Below are 23,610 nucleotides of genomic sequence, written 5' to 3' on the forward strand. Positions count from 1 at the left end.
TGCTGTGATTTTTTTAAACCAACTTTCATTTGCCTACCTCCGCGTGTTCTGGTGTCAGTCGTCGTTTTCTCACCTGATGCGCACGCGATCCAAGCGGGCCGGAAGTTACTGCATACATTTGTTTTAAAGCTAAGGGCCGAAAAAAAGTTGTCGCAGTTTCACCTAAAAGGCGAAGCATCAATTGCGATAGCAAATTTGTAGAGAGCTATACGGAGTAATGATAGTAGCTTTATCAGGTGTATAACCTTGGACATGCAGCAGCACCGGCAACACGCAGAACTGTTGTCGACTCCGTCGGCGTTTTGCCCGCGTTCGCTCAAAATGCGTGCGGCGTTGGTGTCTGTTGCCGGAGCCTCTGATATAAATAGGCACTTGGTGCCGCAGCTAAACGCCGCCTCCCTTCCCCCCCCCTTCCCCCCTCCCCCACGGCCTCTCGCGCATTGGAAGAAGGCGCGTTTGCTCTACATATATGGTGATTGTAAAGGAGGAAAGAGACGCCTACTTCTGCAGCCCTTAAGGAAGCACGGCGCAGAACGCGCGTTTGTTCTCCGCCGTGCGTTCACTCCCCGTGAATGAGCGCGTCCCTCGCGCCCTTTCACTCGCACATACAGCGTTCGGCGGCGCGCGGCCACGATTTCATCTCCATTGACGTCATACGGAACCTCACGGCGACGGCGACGGCGACGCCGACGGCAGAAATCTGCTTTTGAGTGTCCATATAATTGCTATCGCAATAAAACGTCGATGTGCTCCCGACGCACCCTATTCGTCAGAGTTGTATTTTCGGATGGAAGCTGTTTTCGTCTGCCATGACCATCCTAACATGGTCCGAAGCAATTTGCAACGAAGGGCACGGTCAGACTAACAAAGTGTTTGAGATAGAAATCACCTAAAATAGTGCCACAAGATAGGATACGAGCTGTGCACTTCGCTGATCACCGCAATCAGAAATATTTGTCCTCAGTCTTAGGAGCACATTGCTGTGCTTCTTTGGGACTACATTTGTTTTGTTTCGTTTTTCACTTTTTTTTGTTCCGCGTTATCTATCGTCATTTAGGAAGTGCAGCGGAAGACCCGAAGTTGTATACTTAAAGGGAAACTGAGACATCCGCCGAAATGTAGCAATTTGCTACAATGGAAACCCAAACGGGTTCCTCGAAAGAAAGCCTCGCGGTTGAAGAAAAATTCGTCCTGGTCCGGGACTCGAACCCGGGACCACCGCCTTTCCGGGGCAGCCGCTCTACCATCTGAGCTAACCAGGCGGCTAGCAGATGGCAGGGCGAAGTCGAATTTGTCGACAACTCGAAGCAAAGGCAAGTGTATGACGTAATAGTTCAGCGGAAATCCGCTAGGTGGAGATGAGTAATTAAAGGGAAACTGAGACATCCACCCAAATGTAGCAATTTGCTACAATGAAAACCCAACCGGGTTCCTCGAAAGAAAGCCTCGCAGTTGAAGAAAAAAAAAAGAAAAAGCAAAAGAATACTATCTGAGCTAGCCGCCTGGTTAGCTCAGATGGTAGAGCGGCTGCCCCAGAAAGACGGTGGTCCCGGGTTCGAGTCCCGGACCAGGACGAATTTTTCTTCAACTGCGAGGCTTTTTTTCGAGGAAACCGGTTGGGTTTCCATTGTAGCAAATTGCTACATTTGGGTGGATGTCTCAGTTTCCCTTTAATTACTTATCTCCACCTAGCGGATTTCCGCTGAAGTATTACGTCGTCATGAAGTATACTGCACCGCTTTCTCTGCAGCCGGTTAGGAAGAGCATGGCGCACAATGTTTGCTGCGAGGACGAGGAAGCGCGGGGAGGGGGGGGGGGCAATGCCCCTATTTAGCAGAGAAACCAGGCATATACAGACACTTCAGGACCGCAAAATTAGTGCCAGTGAGCGCAGCTGTTTTCCACGCTCATACAATCAATCACGACATAAAATCTGTAGATATATAGCTGTCTGCTACACACAGACTGCACATCATGATGTTACACTTGAGCCCAGTGCGGTGCCTAAAAATGAAAGTTTTATCAGATTGCAGGTTGCATAGGAGAAAAATGAAGGCGACAGTACACGTCGAATTTTGTTGTGTAGCATATAAATAACCGTTTCACAAAAGTCTCCCTTCACATAGTTCCAGCATATGCGTTGGATATGCGTGTTTCTTTTTCTTGGTCCTTAGCCATGTTGCGTATACCTTTGTAAATGAACAAATAAATGCAGATAAAGTGAATTTGCACACGCACACGGTGCCGCTCACGTACGTCCTCTTGTTTACCAACAACTCCTTGAAGTGCACGTTGACCAACCGGCGCTTACCTGGCGCGGACACTACACTCAGGACTTGGTTAAGCAAATGTGTTGGCTGCAGCACAGTATTGCGGTGCAGTCTAGCATATCTAGTATGCACTCAGCGAATAACAGTTGTTAAGTCAGAACAGGTCTGTCACAAAACACAAAAAAAAAGGTTTCAGGCAACAGGCATCCCAATCCAGTGCAAGCCCAAAATTATCAAAACGTGTACCGCTTGTAATGTGTGTCATTGCATGTGTGCTCGTTTGCTTCGCGCTAATTCTATTGCACAAAAAGCATAACTTCTTATTACAAGTGAAAGGTCACCGAAAGAGTGGCACTCTTTCATTGGGGCAAGATTCACTAAAATGTTGTAATAACAGTTTGCAACATGTCTTACAATTTTGATTTCCCTTTGCATCCTCTATTATCCTATCTCTACATCCTAGAGAATTGTTAAGGCGCCCCCATTTTATTAGCCACTATGCATTTGGGAAAAAATATGTATATGTGGATTCCATAAAGCTGGGGTGCGCCGGTCGGGTAAGCATGTAAGGTGTATATTCCATTACGTAGTTCTTTAGGATAGGTACTTGTTGTTTTCCTAATGTTCCATGACAGCAACATCCCATTTTTATTAGTGTTTTGTTATGTTCTCCACAGGCACGGCATGTTGCTACTTTCACAATGTGTGCGGTACAAGCTGTCAATTCTCGGATGCAGTGCGAGAGCATTTATTTAAAGGTCAGGTGATCATGGTTCTTGCATCTCGCAAAATACTTCCAGCTTTGTTGCTGTGCTGATTACATTCTCGCAGATGGTGATATTCTGTTGCCAAAGGAAATTGTAAACCTAGTCTTTTGCAGAGGATATCCGCTTTGCGTCCTTTGCATGAAACGTATGATTCCATATGCGAATCTCAAAAGTCGAGTTAACATGTCCTGGAACAGCCGTGTCACGAGCTGAAGTGGAAGAAAAAGAAGGAAGAAGGAGAAGGCTGACGTGGTCTGGAAGGAGCAAGAAGACGGCTAGAAGAAAAGAAGGAAGAAGTCCGCTAGGAGACTGGGCGAAGACAACAACAATAAGGAGGTGACCAATGGCGTCGATATCGAAGAATTGAGTAGGAGGAGGACGACAGTGGCCCTGCACCAGTCGGGCGTGATCCTCCACGCCCCTCGGCTGTGCACCGTGGTCGCCAGCAAAGGCTTGGTCCGAGGACAACTACCCCGTCCTGTGCTACGGGGATAACTTCACCGACGACATCGCTCGACAAGCCAGGCCGATTCTAGGGAGACAACCCTCATCAGAGAAGCCAGCATTCCACCGGGCCATGCGCAAGAAGCACATCAAAGCAGACACGGAAGCGCCACATCGCAAGGGACTCATTAGGACGTTTTGAGAAGTAGATATCGAACTCAGTGTGACGATTCTTGCGGTTGTGTATAGATTTGACGTGGACTTATCGCTGTGGTACATCATAAATGTGTTTTGTGTGTCTTTGTCCTGATTCCTGTTTCGTGCACCGGTAACCGTGACAAAATAGTGGCGAGCCTGCCAGGATACTCATCGTTGCGGTTGTCGAGCAGCGCGAGCCATAGATTTGGACAAGTTATCTAATGTGGCGGAAAAGACAGGTCTCAATGGGGAAGAACTCACTAATTTGTTGCGTGATCAGAGCGCGGCGTCACTTGCGATGGCACGCGAAGAACATGAGAGGTCTGAACACATGAGAGCACAACTACATAAGGAAAGAGCACAGATAGAAAAGGAGATATTCGAACTGAAGTTACGACTAGCTGAATCAAATGCACAGAACTCAGCAGACGAGATACGGTTTGTATCGTCAGAAACAGGGTCGACCCGCGCGCAGAAAATATGCCCTAGAGAACTAATGGCGCCTTTTGATGACAAGAGGGGCGACCTCGATGCGTACCTACAACGATTCGAACGGATGGCCCTTGGTAAGGGTTGGAAAAAGAGTGAACGGGCAACTGCGTTAAGTCTTTGTTTGTCAGGAGAAGCACTGAGTGTGTATGGCAGAATGCCAACATCAGAATCATTGGACTAGGACAAGGTGAAAAGCACCCTACTACAGAGGTTTAGATTGACGGCGGGGGTATTTAGGGAAAAGTTCAGAAGTACAAAACCGTACGATGCGGAAACGGTGAAGCAGTTCGCATCGCGTATAGCTAACTACTTCGACAGGTGGATAAATATGTCCAACACAGAAAAAAACATACGATGGAGTAAGAGATCGTGTAGTCACGGAGCAGTTCTTGACATGCTGCAGTCCGAAGCTGGCAATCTTTCTGAAGGAACGTAACCTAAAGAGCATAGCTGAATACGCGACATTTGCCGACCAGTTCATAGAAGAACAAGGCTTGAAAAACGTGGGGAGAATGATGGGTGATCATTGCGACACGCGAGGGTTCCCCCGCACAGAAAGGGATGTTGGTGTAGAGACAAGACCACCTCGAAGGTGTTTCCTTTGCAACCGGCTTCGCCATCCAGCTGCGGACTGCAGAGTCGAGACTGATCGCGGACAAGTGCAAGTATGTCAGATATGCCACAAGAAAGGACACACGGCTGACGTGTGCAGAGCATATAAAGACAAGACAGCTTGTGCCGTATATCCAAACAATCAAAAGAACGGCATGATAGCTGATTTATATGACTGGAAGAGAACGAGTGTTGAGGTCAAGAGAGAACAAAGGACAGATGAAGCAGGGCGGCATATGCCAGTAGTTGATGGCTAACTAAAAGATAGACAGGTGTCGGTACTGCGAGATAGTGGCACAAATACAGTGCTGGTAAAAAGAAGCTTAGTGGATGATGGCGAATTCACTGGCGAGCAAACATCGGTAGTCCTTGCGGGCGGAACGACCAGGTGGCTCCCAGAGGCCAGGGTTTTCGTGTCAACACCGTACTACACGGGTCTGGTGACAGAAAAATGCCTAGAAAAACCGTTATATGACCTTGTATTAGGGAACGTGCCTGGAGTAAGGCGCGTTGATGATCCCGACCCCCAGTGGTCGCCCATAAGGTCAAGGAGGCATGCATGGTCAATGATCAGCAATGAGACAGATGAGATGACCACTGAAGGTGATCATGACGACGGGAATAATTATACACCCCAAGGACGTCCATGCACCAAAGACAAGAAGTATGACATAGTTGCGTTAGTGGTGCAGACAAGAGCGGCAAGGGTAAGCCGACCTATACGCCCGTTGAAGGTACCTGATGTACAAATTCTATATGTCACTCCTGCCGACCTTGCCAAGAAACAGAAAGAAGATGAATCCATGAGAAAGTGTTTTGAAAAAGTGGGGACCACATTCAAAAGGAAGAGAAGTCGCACTTCATTTGAACTTGAGATGCATGGTGGGATATTATTTAGACGTCTATTCACGTCGGGAAGAGAATGCTTACACTGGTAGTGCGTTAAACGCTGCGGACCGCTGTCTTGAAGCTTGGACACGTTGCTGTTATGGCTGGGCACCAATGAGTGAAAAGTACGACAGCAAGAATAACAGAAGAGTTTTTTTGGCCTGGAGTACACAGTGACACGAAGAGATATGTAAGGTCATGCGACCAATGTCAAAGAACCATTCTGAAAGGTAGAGTAGGAGGAGTAACTTTGGGGAAGATGCCAACTCTGAAAGACACCGTTTCAGAGGATAGCCATTGATATTGGCCGGAGCATTTGGCTACTCTGGAAGCGTTGTTCCAGAAAATAAGGAATGCAGGACTTACAGTGAAACCCACTAAATGCGAAATGGGTTTCGAAACAGTTTCTTTTCCTGGACCTAAGTTAGGGATGGGGCATATTGCAACAAAGGAGGAGGTTATGCATAAAATACAAGCGGCACAGCGGCCAACTACCAAAAAGAGGCCCAATCGTTTTGGGGATTAAGTGGATACTGCAGCCCCGGTCGATTCGTTAATAGAATTGACAAAAAAGGAGTAACTAACACTTTGAGCTGGGCAGCAGTGCACGAAAACGCATTCGCTGTTCTGAAACAACGCATGTCAGAACCTCCTGTGCGGTTAGCACCAAACATGGAAAAGGAGTTTGTACTGCACTCGGAGCAGTTTTGCTGCAAGATGAAGGTGAAATTATGCACCCGGTATGCTATGCTAGTAAAAGATTAGGTGAAGCGGAAAGAAATTACTCGACTATCGAGAAAGAATGTCTGGCGGTAGTGGGCATTACATATTCCACATACGGGCTACATTTTCGTGTGCAGTCAGATCTCCAACCCTTACAATATCTAATGAAAGCCGAGTTCACATAGAGCAGGCTGATGCGTTGGAGTTTCAGTTTACAGGAGTAAAGCTTCCATGTAGGATGTATAAGAGGCCGAGATAACGTGGGAGCAGATCGCTAAAGTCGCCTGATGTGAAGACAGTAATATGAAATGCTTTGATTGAACATGTTTGTGATGGGTGCCGACATAAAAAGTAGATGAGTTAAAAGTGAAATGAATTATACTGTGGTGTGTTGATTATGCACATGTACATAAAATAGGTGGAATTTGGTGACGTAGACAAATTGTCAGCTCATGTGTAGAGACATTTAAATGAGCAAGTAAGATGTGATAAGTAGGTGATTGTGATATTGGACATGTGAAGTGCAAGAGCATTGTGAAAGTGATGTGCTCGGTGCGGTGTGGTGCTCATGGTGATTATTACAATGGTGATTACGTGGACATTACCCGAAACAACGATGGAGAAGCAGTTTTTTGGAGAAAAAACTCTTTTAATGAGGGCGCATTATCACGAGCTGAAGTGGAAGAAAAAGAAGAAAAGAAGGAAGAAGAAAAGGCTGACGTGGCCTGGAAGGAGCAAGAAGACGGCTAGAAGAAAAGACGGAAGAAGTCCGCTAGGAGACTGGGCGAAGACAACAACAATAAGGAGGTGACCAATGGCGTCGATATCGAAGAATTGAGTAGCAGGAGGACGACAGTGGCCCTGCACCAGTCGGGCGTGATCCTCCACGCCCCTCGGCTGTGCACCGTGGTCGCCAGCAAAGGCTTGGTCCGAGGACAACGGCCCCGTCCTGTGCTACGGGGATAACCTCACCGACGACGTCGCTCGACAAGCCAGGCCGATTCTAGGGAGACAACCCTCATCAGAGAAGCCAGCATTCCACCGGGCCATGCGCAAGAAGCACATCAAAGCAGACACGGAAGCGCCACATCGCACGTGACTCATTAGGACGTTTTGATAAGTAGATATCGAACTCAGTGTAACGATTCTTGCGGTTGTGTATAGATTTGACGAGGACTTATCGCTGTGGTACATCATAAATGTGTTTTGCGTGTCTTTGTCCTGATTCCTGTCTCGTGCACCGGTAACCGTGACAAGCCGGTAATGTCAAGTGTGTTTCTCAGAAAACAACACTCACATTTTTGAAGTTCTTGTGGATAGGCTTGTCGGCGTATCAATTTTTTAAAGCTGTTATTAAAGGAATACGTCTTGAGTGTGTACAATAAGGTCAACTGCACATACATGCAAACAATAAAGCTCGCAGGCGTAAAAATTATGTCTTCAAGCTATTTATGTTCCAGTGTTTATTCCGAGTAGGCGAGGGCATCGTGCTAGCAGCTCCAGTCATGTTATTGGCACTGAACGAGGTAGGCTTCCTTCAATATACCCACAAGCGGTACTCCCGCACCGCCGTCGTTCATTCTTCTCTGTAAGACTGACGGCTAGAAGCAACTTGTTAAAAGTGTAATTGGAACAACAAACATGAAATCAGTGGAAACCAGGAATGCTGCACTTGTGAATCGAAATATATGCGTCTTACTTCTCCTGTAGCTGCTCTCTATATAACGCCTTCAAAAAGTTTGGGTAGCAACTACAGCAAGTTTTATGCTATTTCACGTTCATATTCCACGCATGACGTCTTCTAATTTTGTTCAAAGGCACTGCAAATGTAAACTTTTCTTTTTTAATAGATGTAGCAAAGCGAATGAAAAGGGCAAGGCGAAATAAATGAGAAAGCAGCAGGGAGCTCAGCCTCACACATCAGCAGACATGCGTCGTACACGTTTTCGTGACGTCATTTTTCGACAGTACATACGATCCCGCTTCCATATTCGAGCTTGTTTTTGCTTCTGCGTCTTATTCTGAATAAGGATAACTATAGTAGGTCAGACCGCTTCCAACTATTGATATAGTTAAGCTTTTTTGTTAACTTTCGTGCGGGAAATCTACCCGATGACTTTTCAGCCATGTCTGAATATAAGCAATCATTCTTGAGTCATACATTCGGAACAGCGGCAGACCGTTTACAGAAGAACAGCCATGAAAATGGCAGTTTTGAGCTTTCTTATTGTCGCTTACTGTGCTGCAGACGTCAACGGTGCGTATGTTTACGGCAAATATTCGCGCGAATTCGGTATTTGCGATTTTCGCAGCAGTATTATAACCCGTCAACATTGCACAGTGAATTATGTCGTGAAAGCGCAGTGTTGTGCTTATAAACAAATGTAACCGTAGCAACACTCTTCGCGGCGATAGTTGTTGAAGAGGTGGGGATACGAAGTCGATACCAGTAAACGAAGGTGCACCGCGATATATAACAGCTAAACAACGAGGCTTATAGCTAGTATAGTGACTCTATAGGAAAAGCTGGGTGAAAAAAAAAGTGTTAACACAAAAGCGTCACCACGTTACTACCTTTCGGTATTGTAACGCTATAAAAATAAGCAAAATATTATGCAAGAATAAGCATTTATACGCAGCAGCTACGTGTGGACAATGTTTAAAGTTAATTCCATATATTTTTAAAGAAAATGCGAAGCGTATTCTGAAAATACTTATTTCTAGTTTATAGCCCATCAAAGGCTGCGTTTGCAGGCGCCTGCGCTAGATAGCGCCACAATACCGATGCACAATATAAAAGCACTCGGAGCTCCAACTAGAAACTCGCAAACGGCTATAAGGGATGAAGACGGTAACATCTATGAAGGCGATGATGCGCTGCGGTACATCACAGACGTTATCAGGCATAACTTCGGTACGAGAAAAAGTGTAGTTCAGACAACAGATCCAGCAACAACAGAGAGGCTTGAGAGATCAAAATTCAGCATAGAAAGCTTCTATTGGAGAAAGGCAGCAGAAAATGTCCCTAACAACACGGCAGCAGGACCCGATGAAATCCCAATACAGCTAATCAAAAACCTCGGTCCAAAAAGCAAGGCACTGCTGACTAATGCCATAGAGCAAGTGATTAGAACAAAGAATATTCCCGTTGGATGGCGTGAAAGCAAGATGAATCTCATCTACAAAGGCAAAGGAGATAAGGATAAGACGAGCTCGTACAGGCCAGTTACAGTAACGTCGGTGATATATAGAATGGCAATGCAAGCCATAAAATTAGAACTGTCGAAGTGGGTGGAGGAAAACGGTGTATTGGGGGAACTACAGAATGGGTTCAGGCCAGGCAGACGCTTAGAAGACAATATGTTTGTACTAACTCAGTGCATAGAGATTTCAGTAGCTCAGAAAAGACCTTTATGGGTAGCATTTCTAGATATTAAAGGAGCTTATGACAACGTAGACAGGGAATTGTTGTGGGATATTCTTCAATACGAAGGCATAGATGACGATTTCGTGGAGCTGCTGAGGGAGATATATCGAGACAACCAAGTACAAGTGGCATGGGAAGGTCGAAAAGGAAATGAAATGGTGGGAATTCACCAAGGATTGAAGCAAGGATGCCCTCTGTCACCATTGTTGTTCACGCTTTACGTCAAGGGCATAGAAAGACGACTGGAAAACAGCGAATTAGGTTTTGATTTATCCTACATGCGTAATGGACAAATGGTGCAACAAAAGGTCCCTGGATTGATGTACGCAGACGACATTGTGCTACTAGCGGACAATAAAAAGATTTACAGATACTTGCGAATATCTGTGGGAACGCAGCGACAAATCTAGGCCTTAAGTTTAGCACAGAGAAATCAGGGATTATGATCTTTAATGAACACACGAGTAACTTCGTGGTGTCAATTCAACAGCAAGTAATACCCATAGTGAAGCAATATAAGTACCTCGGCGTACACATAAACGAAGGAAAGAATTACTCAAGCAACCACCAAGATAATCTGAAAATAAAGGGGAAGCGGAATGCAGCATTAATGAAACACAGAGCACTGTGGGGCCACAATAAGTATGAGGTGGTGCGTGGAATCTGGAAAGGAGTAATGGTGCCAGCGCTAACATTCGCAAATGCCATTATATGCTTAAAATCGGATATATTGGCGGGTTTAGAAGTTAACCAAAGATCAGTAGGCCGGTTGGCTTTGGGAGCACACGGTAATACGACAAATGAGGCAGTGCATGGAGACATGGGTTGGGCCTCTTTTGAAGTCAGAGAAGCACAAAGCAAAATTAGTTTTGAAGAAAGGCTCAGGAACATGGATGAAAATAAATGGGCGGCTAAAGTGCACAAGTATCTCTACATGAAAAGCGTGGACACAGAATGGAGGAAGAGGTCAAGGAAGTTGGCAACCAAGTACAGGATAATCGAAACTGTAAATAGACAACCAGGGGTCATCAGAAAGAAAGTGAGAGAAATAGAGACCGTGAATTGGATGCAAAGAATGGAAACGAAAAGGACAATGGAGATTTACAAGAATGAGAAGAAAGAAATTAGAAGGGAAAATCTGTACGATAACACAAAGGGCAGTGCCTTGCTATTTGAGGCTCGAGCCGGTTGCCTAAGGACGAAAACATATCGGAACAAATATTCGGAACTAGATGAGACATGTGTATGCTGCAGTAAAGATCCAGAGACCACTCAGCACATCCTAATGGAATGCGACGGGATCCACCCAGCGAGAACCGTAGGTAACGTGCAACTCCCAGAAGCGCTTGGGTTTAAAGTGGAAGGAAACATAAACAGATCAGCCGTAGAGATCAGCAAGAGACGATTAGAGTACTGGTGGAAAAAAAGCAGGGAAAAGATCGATACGACCTGATCTCTTAAAATCATAGGCAGCGGTACAAGCTAAATTTTTGAAAAAGGTATACAAAAATGCGAGATAAAGAACATGTGTAGTATACCTGATTAAATCAAGCAGGCTAGGTGACTATTTGTCGCCACCCCGTTTCAAAGGGGATGCCAATAAATCATCATCATCATCAACAAGTATACGTACCGGAAAATCGTGGACACAGGATTGAGGAAGAGATCAAGAAAGTTGGCAACCAAGTACAGGGTAATTCAAAGTGTAAATAGACAACCAGTTGTCATCAGAAAGAAAGTGAGAGAATAGAGACAGTGAATTGGACGCAAAGAATGGAAATAAAAAAGACCATGGAAACCTACAAGAATGAGAAGAAATTAGAAGGTAAAATCTGTAAGATAACACGGAGGGAAGAAGGCTCGAGCTGGTTGCCTAAGGGCAAAAACATACCTATGCAAATATTCGCAACTAGATGAAGCATGTGTATGCTGCAGCAAACATCTGGAGACCGCTCCGCACATCCTAATGGAATGCGAAGGTATTGGACGCTGATACACGTAAGCAACTTGCACTTTCCTGAAGCGCTTAGATTTAAAGTGGGCGAAAGCATCGACCGGTCAGCAGTTTTCCTCTAGAATTGGCTATATTAACTCCGCCACGAGGCTTAAACACCGTTGCTATAAAACAGCGTCAAATAAGATGCAATCTTCAACATAGCCCCTTCAGTCACGAATTATGATAGACTTTCGATAAATGTATGAAATTTACAAATATTTATGCCAAGGTACTGCATGCTCCATTGAAAGCAAATCTAGGTAGTGGAAGGACTCCTTGTGCATATTATGATGACTCATTATAATTATAGAGTTATCGAATATCTGCTTAGTGATCAGTCAGTCATACTACGTTTCTTCATAAAATAAATTTAGTAAACCGCTCGAATTACATACACAATTTAATTATTCGCTGCAAGCATTACTAGAAAGGAAAAAAAAGTTATTTCACAGCTGCTACCAAACCGCTTCACGTCGAACAGCCCCTCAAACACGGTAGTGCCTTCACCAAAGCGGTAGTCTATAGTGACACATTGCACTCAGAAATAAAATGGAGGTGCATTAGGTAAGCGGAATTTTCAAGTTACTATAAGCTTAATGTTCGCGATCTATTCCTTGACACCACTGCAGAGAAATTGCGAAAATAAGTCGCGTACACAAATGTGTACGCCGTGACTGAAGGGGATAGAATGCAATGTGTTTGTTCTCAGGACAATCTATTTACGTACAAGTCGGTTACTTCAGGTGTCCCGCAAGTGAGAATATTTCGGCAGTCTGTGTTTAGCTTCGTTATATATTACATTACACAAATCACCTATGGCGCCGAGTTCATAACATGTGCAGATGATAGAACCTTTTTTTACTGCGGCCATTCCTATGAAATTCTCCAAGGTTATATTAATGAGGCTCTCCGCAGCTTACACAACTGGAACCTAATGATTATCTTAAAATTAGCACAGCTAAAACAAGCACCACTATATTCCCACCTAAACAATGGGCTGTCACACCTACTTGTCCGGTATTCATGTAGTACTGTACACATGTAGAAACCATTGCCTGAGTGAAGTCACTTGGTGTAGTTTTTCAACGGCATGTGTCTTGGGACATCCAGATAGCAAACACCCATATAGCATCAAGATAGCGATGACATCCAGATAGCAAAAGTAGTAGGAATTGTGGCCAAAATCAAGTTTAACATACCGACAGCTGGTAAATTGCATATTTAACGCACAACTCTTTTCCTATGCAAGTTATTGGTATCTAGTCTGGGGCGCCACCACGTTAACGAACCTAAACCAGTGGCATATATTACAAGAACGAAGCACTTCGTCACATTGCGTGCGTTGAGCAAAGTGTGTCCACAAGACACCTTTTTATAAAATACAATCTTGTGTCTGTTCACAAGCTGTGCCCACTAAATCCAGCCAAGAAGTGTGCACCCGATTCAAACATTCTACGAATATACGCATTCCGAGTTATCGTCAGTTACAAAGTCCTATAATTCATGCAATGCAGATGCTTAGAAAATTTCCTTTACACGCCTTACGTTAGCAAAACAAATGCTTCCTCACCCGCTTGCAAAGCTATTATACGAACGTCATGCGCACGAATGAATGTACAAACAAGTGAGAACTGTACAACTGAGACTTTTCTCTGCCGCGAAGGGATTATCTAATTCTGGCACGCAGAAACTACACATTACGTGATTATGTATTGGGGATTCTGTATTTCGTTATTAGAATTGTATAAAGGAGTGCTGTCTTTTATTGTCATGAATACGAGTATGCTTCATCATCATACAACGTGTAAAAAAATTTGTAAATCACTTCCGCGCTCTCACTGTCTGCCTTGGAAACGGCGGCTCAAAGCTTCTCATGTTGATATATCCACTTTTTTTGAGCCCGCGCCTTCCACGAGAAACATAGTTGTGGACCGAATTAGTTTAATGAAAGTTCATGATGAAATACCATTTGTATGCGTACTGGAGATGGTTCGGAAAATCTTCTGTATTGCACTGGGTCCAAGGTAGGACTATATGGTGGTGGTGATCGGCTATACCGAAGCTTGCAACATGCTGCCCCGTTATTTCATGCGAAGTGTCTACAGCTGCATCAGACGTACGCACGGAAAATCTAGTTTGTCGCCTGGACGATAGTTCGGAATCACAGATCCATAATAAAAATGTTATTACGCAATCCCATCCCGCAAAGCTTCGCACTACCTTTTGAATACAGAGGTTAAAATATGTGCAGACCTCCTTATCACACACACATACCTTTCCGTCATCACATATGTGCGAGCTGCGAACTAGGAACCGGCACAAACAAGAGGGCTGAGTACGTGCCGTGGCGCATTGCGACACCAATCAGTCCTAGCGCGGCGGAGTGCTCACTGTTCTAATGAAAGACATGTTTAAAAGTGGCGCTATGCATTAAACACATTATAGGACGAAATGTTAGAGTAGAATGCAGCAAAGCTTACAAGAATCGTCCTTGCAAACGCTGAAATCAACAAAGATATAGCGGCAGAGGCCCTAACAGTTTTGAGGCAGTGGTTACTATGTCCACTACAAAAACAAATTGGCAAGGTTCAGCCGCGGCGTTGAGGTATACGCCTGGTTCCTTCGTTGGCTGCCGCGTGCGTCGGACGCTGTAATCATGAGCTCCGTCAGAGCGGCATCAACGCCGCTGAGTGGCCGCCGCTTTTTCTTCGCTAAACGGATGCAATGTTGTGATTCCACTTCTGCCTACTGGAACAGCAATCAGGAACACTGTGTTTCTGCACTTTGACGTAACAATAAGATCGCATCGCATCGATGACTTCTCCAAAGGATCCGAGAATGACGGCTTTCTCGCTGTGGGCCGATAATTAAAAGCATGGCACAGGACGTATCATTTAAAGTTTTGTAGCAAGGATGGTCTGAATTCGAATGTACTGTCATATATGTTCAGCTGGATTATGACATCTGTAGACGGGGTGATAACTAGTTTGATTCTACGTAGAGGCTTTCTACAGGACTTGTTCTGAAGACACCTTTCGCAATGCGGATGCCTGAATGGTGAACAGGGTCTAAGATTTTTAACGCACTTGATGTAGCGCAGAACTATAGATTGTGCCACGTCAATCAAGGCTTGAGCTGACCAGACTCTTGTACAAGTTCAAAAGGCACCTCCGCTCACTACACCACGCCGTGCGCCAGTTTTAGAACGTTTATCGTCATAAGACGTTTTGCCTTCAGATACTTGAGATGTGGGATGAAGGTAAGCTTAGAGTCTAGAACTGTTCCTAAGAATTTGTTTTCATTGCTCACAGATAGTTCCTCTCGATTGATCGTAAGACTTGGCACTGGTGGCACGCCTCTTTTGCTTGAGATGAGTATGCATCTGCTTTCTGTGCGTTTATTTTACACTCATTTACATCGGCCCATTTAGCAAATTTGTTTCATCCAAGCTGCACCTGTCGTTCGCAGATGGCAATGTTGCATGATCTGAAACCTATCTGCACATCATCAACATACACAGATTAAACATAGTGCGTGGAATCACAGTAGGCAGGGAATTCATTGTTACAACAAAGAGCGTGCACTAAGCACGCCCCCTTACGGTAAACCAGTCGCCTAGGTGAATGATGTAAATACAGCGTTTACCACTCACGCAAAACGTCCGGTTAGACAAGTAGCTTTCGAATGTGTTTAACATATTTCCACGGACGCGTATTGCGGAAAGACCTCGCAAAATCTCGAAGCGTCGTGTGGTGTCGTACACGGAAAGTAATAACTTCTTATACATCGTGGGAAATGGCTCGGCCCCGCAGTCCACGCCAGCAGGCTCCAGTCTCCGCCGGCCACGCCCAAGGGCGCCCAGCCGCAGCTCGCGCGTCCCTCGCACCACTGATCGCACGTCCATTCTCTTTTTCGTCCACAGTTGACTCTGATGCCGCTAATCATGTCGGCGTTTCCACACTGCCCCTCCCTCTGCGAAAGCGTTGACGACAATAGCCCACAGTGGCTGGCAGCGACGGCATGACAAAAGAAAATCTGATTTTTGCCTCGACGTGAACAAGGGGGTCTATTGTCGACCTACTTTCTCAGAAACCACATTGGATAGGGTCAAGTATTTATTTGTCTAGGAAACAGAATAAGCGCCGGTTTATAATTATTTGTAACAGTTTGCACAGACAGATTAATCTGTTAGCGCTATTGCCCTGTAGCTGCTGGCTAAGGACGGGTATTTGCCTTGTTTAAGTCTCGGGCTAGCTTCTGTCCATGAGGACGGAATATACCTAGCCACCAACATAGTTTTAAAAAGAGACAAGAGTGTTTTCAGTGTTTCAGGATGCAGGTATTTAATCATTTCATACATGATACGATCGTCGCCTGGCGCCGAGTTGCTGCAGCAAGTGAGAGAAGGTTTAAGTTCAGCTAAGCTGAATGGGCGGCTTAAATCTTCATTTCCTGCGCATTTGCGATCAAGGGGCTGTGATTCTGCGCGTTCTTTGAACTTCAGGAATTTATGCGTGTAATGGATGCACTGGTAATATATTCAAAGTGTTCGCGCAGACAATCTGCCTGATCTTCCAGCCTCTCCCCTTGAGTACTTCCTAAGGGTAATGGGGGTTCCTTCCGGCCTTTAATTTATTCACTCTATTCCACACTTTCATCCCACCCGTGTAAGAATTTAGACCGGAGATGTACTTCTCCCAACTCTCTCTTTTAGCACATAGACGCGTTCTTCTACCCTGCGACTTTATTCGCGTAAAGTTAATCAAGTTTTCGGCGGTTCGAGTGTCGCGAAGTCGTCCCCAAGCGTTGTTTTGATTTGTCCGCGCTTTTTGACGTTATTCGTTCGACTAAGGGATGTGACGTTTATTCGCGAGTCCGTTAGATTGATGACTGCATTTTGTGGAATTACAAAGCATATAAGTACGCCACAGCATCGCCTATAATAAAAGAGACAATATCATCCCGGCTTAAGCATGTGTGTTCTGGAAGAATTTTCTAGTTAGCTGAGTCAACCTTCCATCGACGAACGTGTGGGTAGCATTCATCATTTTTGTTTGACTCAAAACTAACGCCAAGTGGTTCATTCCGTAGGAATCCTTAACGGCGCTCCACTCTAGGTACGGCATAAGTGTACTCGACACTATGCTTAGTTCTATGGAAGAGTATGTTTAGTGTGCAAGGCTCTATATTGTAGGCTCTTATTAAAGCAGACATGTACCAGAGGAAAATAGACAATTTTCTATTAGGCGACCTCTCGCAAAGCAGCGAGTCTCCCCACAGAGTGCAGTGTGTATTGAAATCTCCTACGGCTATATAAGGTTTGGGAAGTGCGACGATAAACTTATGAAATTCTGTTCTGGAAAGCTGAGAGATAGGAGGGATATATAGAGACCTAAATGCAACTAGTTTATCAAACAGTACCGCTCTAACAGCAACTGCCTCAAGGTTTGTTCTGAGTTGTGACTGCTGGCAAGCAACACCCTTATCAACTATTATAGCCACACCGCCCGACGAGGTGGTAGCGTCGTCGCGATCTTTACGAAAAATGACATATTGCCTCAGAACGTTTGCGTGTGCTGATTTGAGATGCGTTTCCTGAACACGCAGCATCCTGGGACTATATTTACAAAGAAGCTCTTTGACGTCATCAAGGTTATGGAGAAGACTCCTAACATTCAATTGTAATATTTGCGTGTCCATATTGAAAACAGAAGTTTGTGCTGTGTGATAGGGAATGCAAAATTAGGGTACGCAGCCCTTGCCGGGACCTGTGATGCGGGGTTTTTCTTTCCTGGAGCGAACTAAAAAATCTCGGCACTCCTTAGCCGCTGACAGTGCCATCTCGCTGATGGTTATGTCCATGGCCTCACGTGAGGCGCGAGACGGCGTAGGAGCGCTAGCTCAAGCCGCCGAGGGGGCGGATGGCGTCACCGCCGGCTCACTATGTGTTGGCCGGACAAATGCAGGGGTGCCCCCTGACACGCCACTTCGGCAAAGCTGTTCTTTGGCAGGTATGATACTCTTTTGTGTGCTCCCATCAATAATTTTTCTTTTACTTGGATTAGCACATTTTTTTTCTCCTTCTTCCATGATGGGCAGGACCGCGAGCATGCGGCGTGCTCCCCATCACAATTTACGCAGTGTGGAGCGTTCTCGCAAGATTCGGACGGATGTTCATGGGCACATTTGTCACTGGTTAGTCGGCCTCTGCACTTCTGAGAACTGTGACCGAACCTTAGGCAATTGAAGCATCGCAGGGGATTAGGAAGATATGGTCTGACCGTCATCTTCACATAGTCTGTCTCGATCGTCTCGGGCAGCACACTTGAACCGAAAGTCAGGATAAAATGCTTCGTTTGTGTTTCTTCACCATCGCGCCTCATTTTGATTAGTTTTGCACTGGTAAAATTCTGCTCACTCCAGCCCTCTAGTAGCTCAGTCTCTGTCACATCAATAAAATAACCATCAGATACGACACCACGGATGGTGTTCATGGTACGATGCGGGGTCACACTCACTGGAACGTCCCCAAAAGACGCAATAATAGGCAGTTTTTTATGTTGCTTCTTATCACGGAGTTCCACAAGGAGACCACTGCTTGCCAACTTGTAAATTTTATAGCCTGGTCCAAGAGCTTCAGTTAGTGGTGTCGCAACCAGAAAAAGAGAGATCATTCTTATTGCCTCCTATGTTTTATCGAATTGTATAACATAAAACCGTGGACTGTCATCAGTTTGTGGGCCAAAAAACTTGAAAATATCTTTGGTGCGGCCCTTGATTCTGAGGGCGATATGTGATGACAAATTTTCGGCAGCAGTTTGAGCCACCCACCATGCAGCCCAACAGTGAGACGGTTCTGGACATTCAAATGCCAGGTCATGCGTACGCATCTGTACACTACTATAACCAAATATGTATACGCAAGGTTGGCTACCCAAACAAGGTTAACCCTTGCTGCCCGGGAAATCAGAAGTAACAAGACATAAAGAGAGGACAGGCAAGATTGAAAGTGAGACAGAAAGAGGAAGATTGGAGAGGAGGATATGAAAAGGCAACTACGGATATCCCCTGGATGGGTCAGTCTGGTGTTGCCGTCTACGGGAAGCAAAGGCTAAAGAGGTGTTTTGCCTCCGCCGATGGGCAATAAAGATCGAAAACGCCCGGCGCTGCAGGATCCCATTTTCAGCAGACGCAGCTAAGCCGCGCACAGCTAGGCGCGAGAGGGACCGACCCCCTTATGCTCGGGTACGTGGTGTCCCAACACACCCCACTCCTGCGGACGCAGACGCCCGCAAAGCAAAGGATACTAGCTGTTCGCAAAATAAATACAAAATGAAAGGTCTCCGTTGCATGGTAATTGACCCTAACAAGACGAAAGTGCAAATCCCGCTTCACGGGGTCCACGACTTTTAACCTGACGAAGCGATTCGCCAATTTCTTTAATGATACGGGAGAGTGCATATTTCCGACTGGAAAGGGTTTTCCGAAAAGTTCCTCAATTTTCTGTCTACAAATAGGCACATGCGCATTAGACTAAAAGAAGGCTATGTCTACTTCATCAAATAAGGCTTGGATCTAGCGTAGCTCCCGATTTATTGCCTGGCCAAGCACCTCTGTGCCTAAGGTGCAAACGTATATAACATATCCGCCGCGAGTGCAAGGTTCGTGGTTGCTAAGAATTGAAAAAAAATAACGTCACGCAACATAAAAGAATTATGGGGTTTTACGTGCCGAAACCACGATCTGATTATGAGGCAAGCCGTAGTGGGGGACTCCGGAAATTTGGACCCGCTGGGGTTCTTTAATGTGCACCTAAATCTAAGTACACGGGTGTTTTCGCATTTCGCCCCCATCGAAATGCGGCCGCCGTGGCAGGAGTTTGAACCCGCGACCTCTTGCTCAGCAGACCAACACCATAGCCACTGAGCAAACACGGCGCGTCGACACGCAACACAACAATGTGTTGAAGCGTATGCAGCTATCACTCAAGCCAGCGTTGCCACCGATGGCGAACGGTTTATGGACGGTAGTCCGATCGAGGATGAGTTATCACCTTGCGCGACGCAAGCTTAGCCCACAGCAACGAAAGGTGAAGATACATCTGAATCTCCCCAAAAAGAACACAGGCGAGCTCCCAGTGCCGTAAAGAAAGGAGGGCTCGAAGAAGTCAACGGCGTTGAAGCCGCAACCAGAATGTCATTGCCAGAGTAATCCAATGAGAAAAATTGCCCCGGACAACCTCTCCAAAAGCCCAAAACCACACAGCAAGCACAGAGGATCAGATTCACGACCAAGGAAAGTGGCCGCGTGAACGCAACGTCTGGTATCCTGAAGAGAGAACCCAAGAAACAGGAAAGGGCGTTGGTACAGTCAAGAACGAAACACGCGCCTTGTCCGCTAGCGACAAGGATTGTGGTGAATGAAACCAGGATCATCTATCGTAATAGCTCTTTCTGTCGGAAGCAGGGCTACCGGAAATTTCGTCATATTACGCATTTCGCTACAGGAGGCCCCGGAGACGCAAGAAGCGTCGACGCAATTTTCCTCGACTCAACGCATAGAAGAAATGTCGCGTGTTTTAAAGAAAAATACACTTCCTTTTCTTCACCCGCACACCGTTGGTACGGGCATTTTTCTTGGCAAGAATTTATTTACCATTTTCTCAGAACTATATATAAACGAGGCCGCTAGGTTAGCTGATGCATTACTGAACGAATTTGAGAGCAAATTTATGTCCAATTACGCACGGAATGTAATTGCCGAACTAATTGACCTATTTTCCAAGCTACGTAGTACCTTGACTCTCCGATAAGAAAAATCATAGGGGGAGGCTTCAACTTCCTTCAAAATGCAACAGATTACTATCTGCCTTTGCGACCAGATTCCAGCAGATCTGAGCTGAAATAGCAGCTCCGTGAGTTTGATCTTATGGACGCCACTGATTTCGCTTCGCCGTCTCCAGGCTATATCACGGCAGGGCACTTCTCTCCCGCGACTAGACCGAATACCCTATACGACCAGGAGTATTGAAGATGAAAAATTATGCGGATCCCACGCACTGTGGGAATCAAGGAAGCTTTCGATATTGTTTGCTTCCCCGCAGGGGCGTCTGCGTGAGCAGGCGTTTGGTGTGTTGCGACACCACGTACCCGAGCACGTGAGGGTCGGACCCTCCCGCGTGTCGCCGTGCGTGGCTTAGCCGTGTCCGGGGAAAAGGGGATCGTGGGGGTTGAGCCGAAGCCGGGCGTTTGGACCTTTACGGCCCCTCGGCAGAGGCAACACACCTCTTCGGCCTCTGCTTCACGTAGACGGCCCCCCTGGGCTGACCCACCCAGGGGAAACCGGCTGGTCGCCTTTTCCTATCCCCCTCTCTGCCCTTTTTCTTTCCTATCTCCTTTCTTTACTGTCTTGTATCCTATTCTCTTCTGTTACTTCCACGTTTTCATAGGCGGCTCGGGTTAACCTTGTGTATGTGCCCTCTCTTGGGTATCTTATATTGGGTTATAGCAGCAATGCACGGCTGGCGTCTGCAGCCTTACACCTTAAGTGCTGCAGCGTCCCCTAGTTGGGCTCCGTGGTGGGTGGCCGCGATTGCCGCCGAAATAAACCGAACTAATATGGGAACACCTGCATTTCCCCGTCTACTTGATCGTCACCCTCACAAGAGGGGGCGCACCGATGAAATATTAAACCTATTCAGACCGAAAGAAATTTTTCCCCGATTCCAAGTTGTGCACAGTGAGAAAACTGAAAAACCAGCTCGAACCGTATCCCCTTTTCTTGTTGCGAAAGGCTTGACTGACGCCCTTGGCCCAGGTTACAAGGTCACCAAAATGGCGAGCGGGGACCTCCTGCTTGAGATCCGTGACAAAGCGCAGCACAGTAAATTGAACAAGCTTGTGGCATTTGGAGACATACCTGTTACCGTGTCACCTCATCGGTCTATGAACACAGCACGTGGAGTAGTGTCTGATGCAGATCTAATCGACTCGTCTGAAACCGAACTAGTGGAAGGCTGGAAAGAACAAAACGTAACAAACGTACAGCGCATCATTATCAGAAGAGAAAATAAGGAAATTTCCACTAAACACCTGATCCTGACTTTTGCCACTTGCGATCTGCCAGAAACCATAGAAACCGGATACACAAAGTTAGCTGTCAGGCCATACATCCCCAATCCCAGAAGATGCTTCCAATGTCCAAGATTTGGCCACGGCTCGCAGAGCTGCCGTGGTAGACTCACATGTGCGAAATGTGGAACGCAAGGTCATTCCTGGAACACACCCCTTGAAACACACAGCACCTTTTATTTTCCTCCAACATGAATAAAATAATGCAGTGGAATGTTAGGGGACTAATCCACAACCTAGACGATATCCAAGAACTTCTCAGTAAACTTAATCCAAAGGTGCTGTGTGTTCAAGAAACACATCTAAACTCCAGAAACACTAACTTCCTACGTCAGAATATTGTTTTCCGAAAAGATCGCGAGGATTCTGCCGCATCATCTGGTGGTGTGGCCATCATACTCGACAGAAGTGTAGCCTGTCAGCAACTTCCACTTATTACGGCACTTGAGGCGGTAGCCGTTCGTGCTGTACTTCTGGGTAAACTCGTTACCATGTGCTCGCTCTACATACCCCCACATTATCCTTTACACAAGCATGAATTTCAGTCACTTATAGATGAATTACCAGAGCCTTACCTCGTTCTTGGTGATTTCAATGCACACAGCAGCTTGTGGGGCGACACGCGTATCGATGCGCGAGGACGCCTAATCGAACAATTTCTTTTCTCCTCTGGTGCGTGTCTCCTGAATAAGAAGGAACCCACCTACTACAATCTCGCAAACAAAACGTTTTCTTCCATTGATCTCAGTGTAGCGTCCCCGTCTATATTTGCTGAACTTAAATGGGAAGTTATAAAAAATCCTTATGGGAGTGACCACTTCCCGATACTGCTGAGATCACCACTACAAAACGAACCTCCACCACAGGCACCCCGCTGGAAGTTGGATATGGCAGATTGGGAGAAATTCCAAAGTCTTACAAGTAGTATCTCGTGGTCTGAAATATCTTCGCTGAGAATTGATAATGCCGTCGAGTATTTTACATGTTTTATAATTGATGCCGCTTCTGAATGTATACCTGAAATAAGTGGTGCGACCTGCAAACGCCGTGTCCCATGGTGGAACGAGGAATGTCGGAAGGCTCGTAGGAAACAGAACAAAGCGTGGGGGTTGCTACGCGACTCCCCAACTGCGGAGAATCTTGTCAATTTTAAGAAGATAAAATCGCAGGGGAGAAGAACACGTCGACAGGCCAGGACAGAGAGTTGGGAGAAGTTTTTATCAGGCATCAACTCGTATACAGACGAGGGCAGAGTCTGGAAGAAAGTTAATATGATAAAAGGGCTACAAACTTATTCACTCCCGTTGGTAAACACACAAGGCGACAGTCTGGAAGACCAAGCCAAAATGTGCCTGGGAGCACATTTTGAACATGTGGCAAGCTCATCCCATTATTCGCCAACATTTAAAAGACAAGGCTACCATAGAAAACAGAAAATAGAAAGAAAATGCGCTGGAGACGAGGCATACAACCAGCCATTTTGCATCGCTGAGCTCTATGCGTCGCTTAGTTGTTGCAACAAGTCTGCCCCAGGCTCTGACCGCATAGTTTATCAAATGCTAAAACACCTTCCCCATGAAACAAAGAAAACTCTCCTCTGCCTTTACAATGCTATATGGTCCTCCGGCAAGATCCCCGCCGCCTGGAAAGAGGCCATTGTCGT

The 23,610-nt window shown here is 45.9% G+C and overlaps 1 long non-coding RNA gene and 1 other non-coding gene across 2 annotated transcripts in view; one reads left to right on the plus strand and one right to left on the minus strand.

The window, feature by feature from the left end:
• Positions 1–23,610, minus strand: part of LOC125943061 (uncharacterized) — a 195,303-nt gene that overhangs the window by 163,735 nt on the left and 7,958 nt on the right. The gene's annotated exons all lie outside the window — the stretch shown is intronic.
• Positions 1,501–1,575, plus strand: Trnas-aga (transfer RNA serine (anticodon AGA)). Its single transcript has one exon. It is a non-coding gene; the product is annotated as a tRNA-Ser (tRNA).

The sequence above is a fragment of the Dermacentor silvarum genome, chromosome 2 (genome assembly GCF_013339745.2).
Source record: "Dermacentor silvarum isolate Dsil-2018 chromosome 2, BIME_Dsil_1.4, whole genome shotgun sequence".
Taxonomy (NCBI): domain Eukaryota; kingdom Metazoa; phylum Arthropoda; class Arachnida; order Ixodida; family Ixodidae; genus Dermacentor; species Dermacentor silvarum.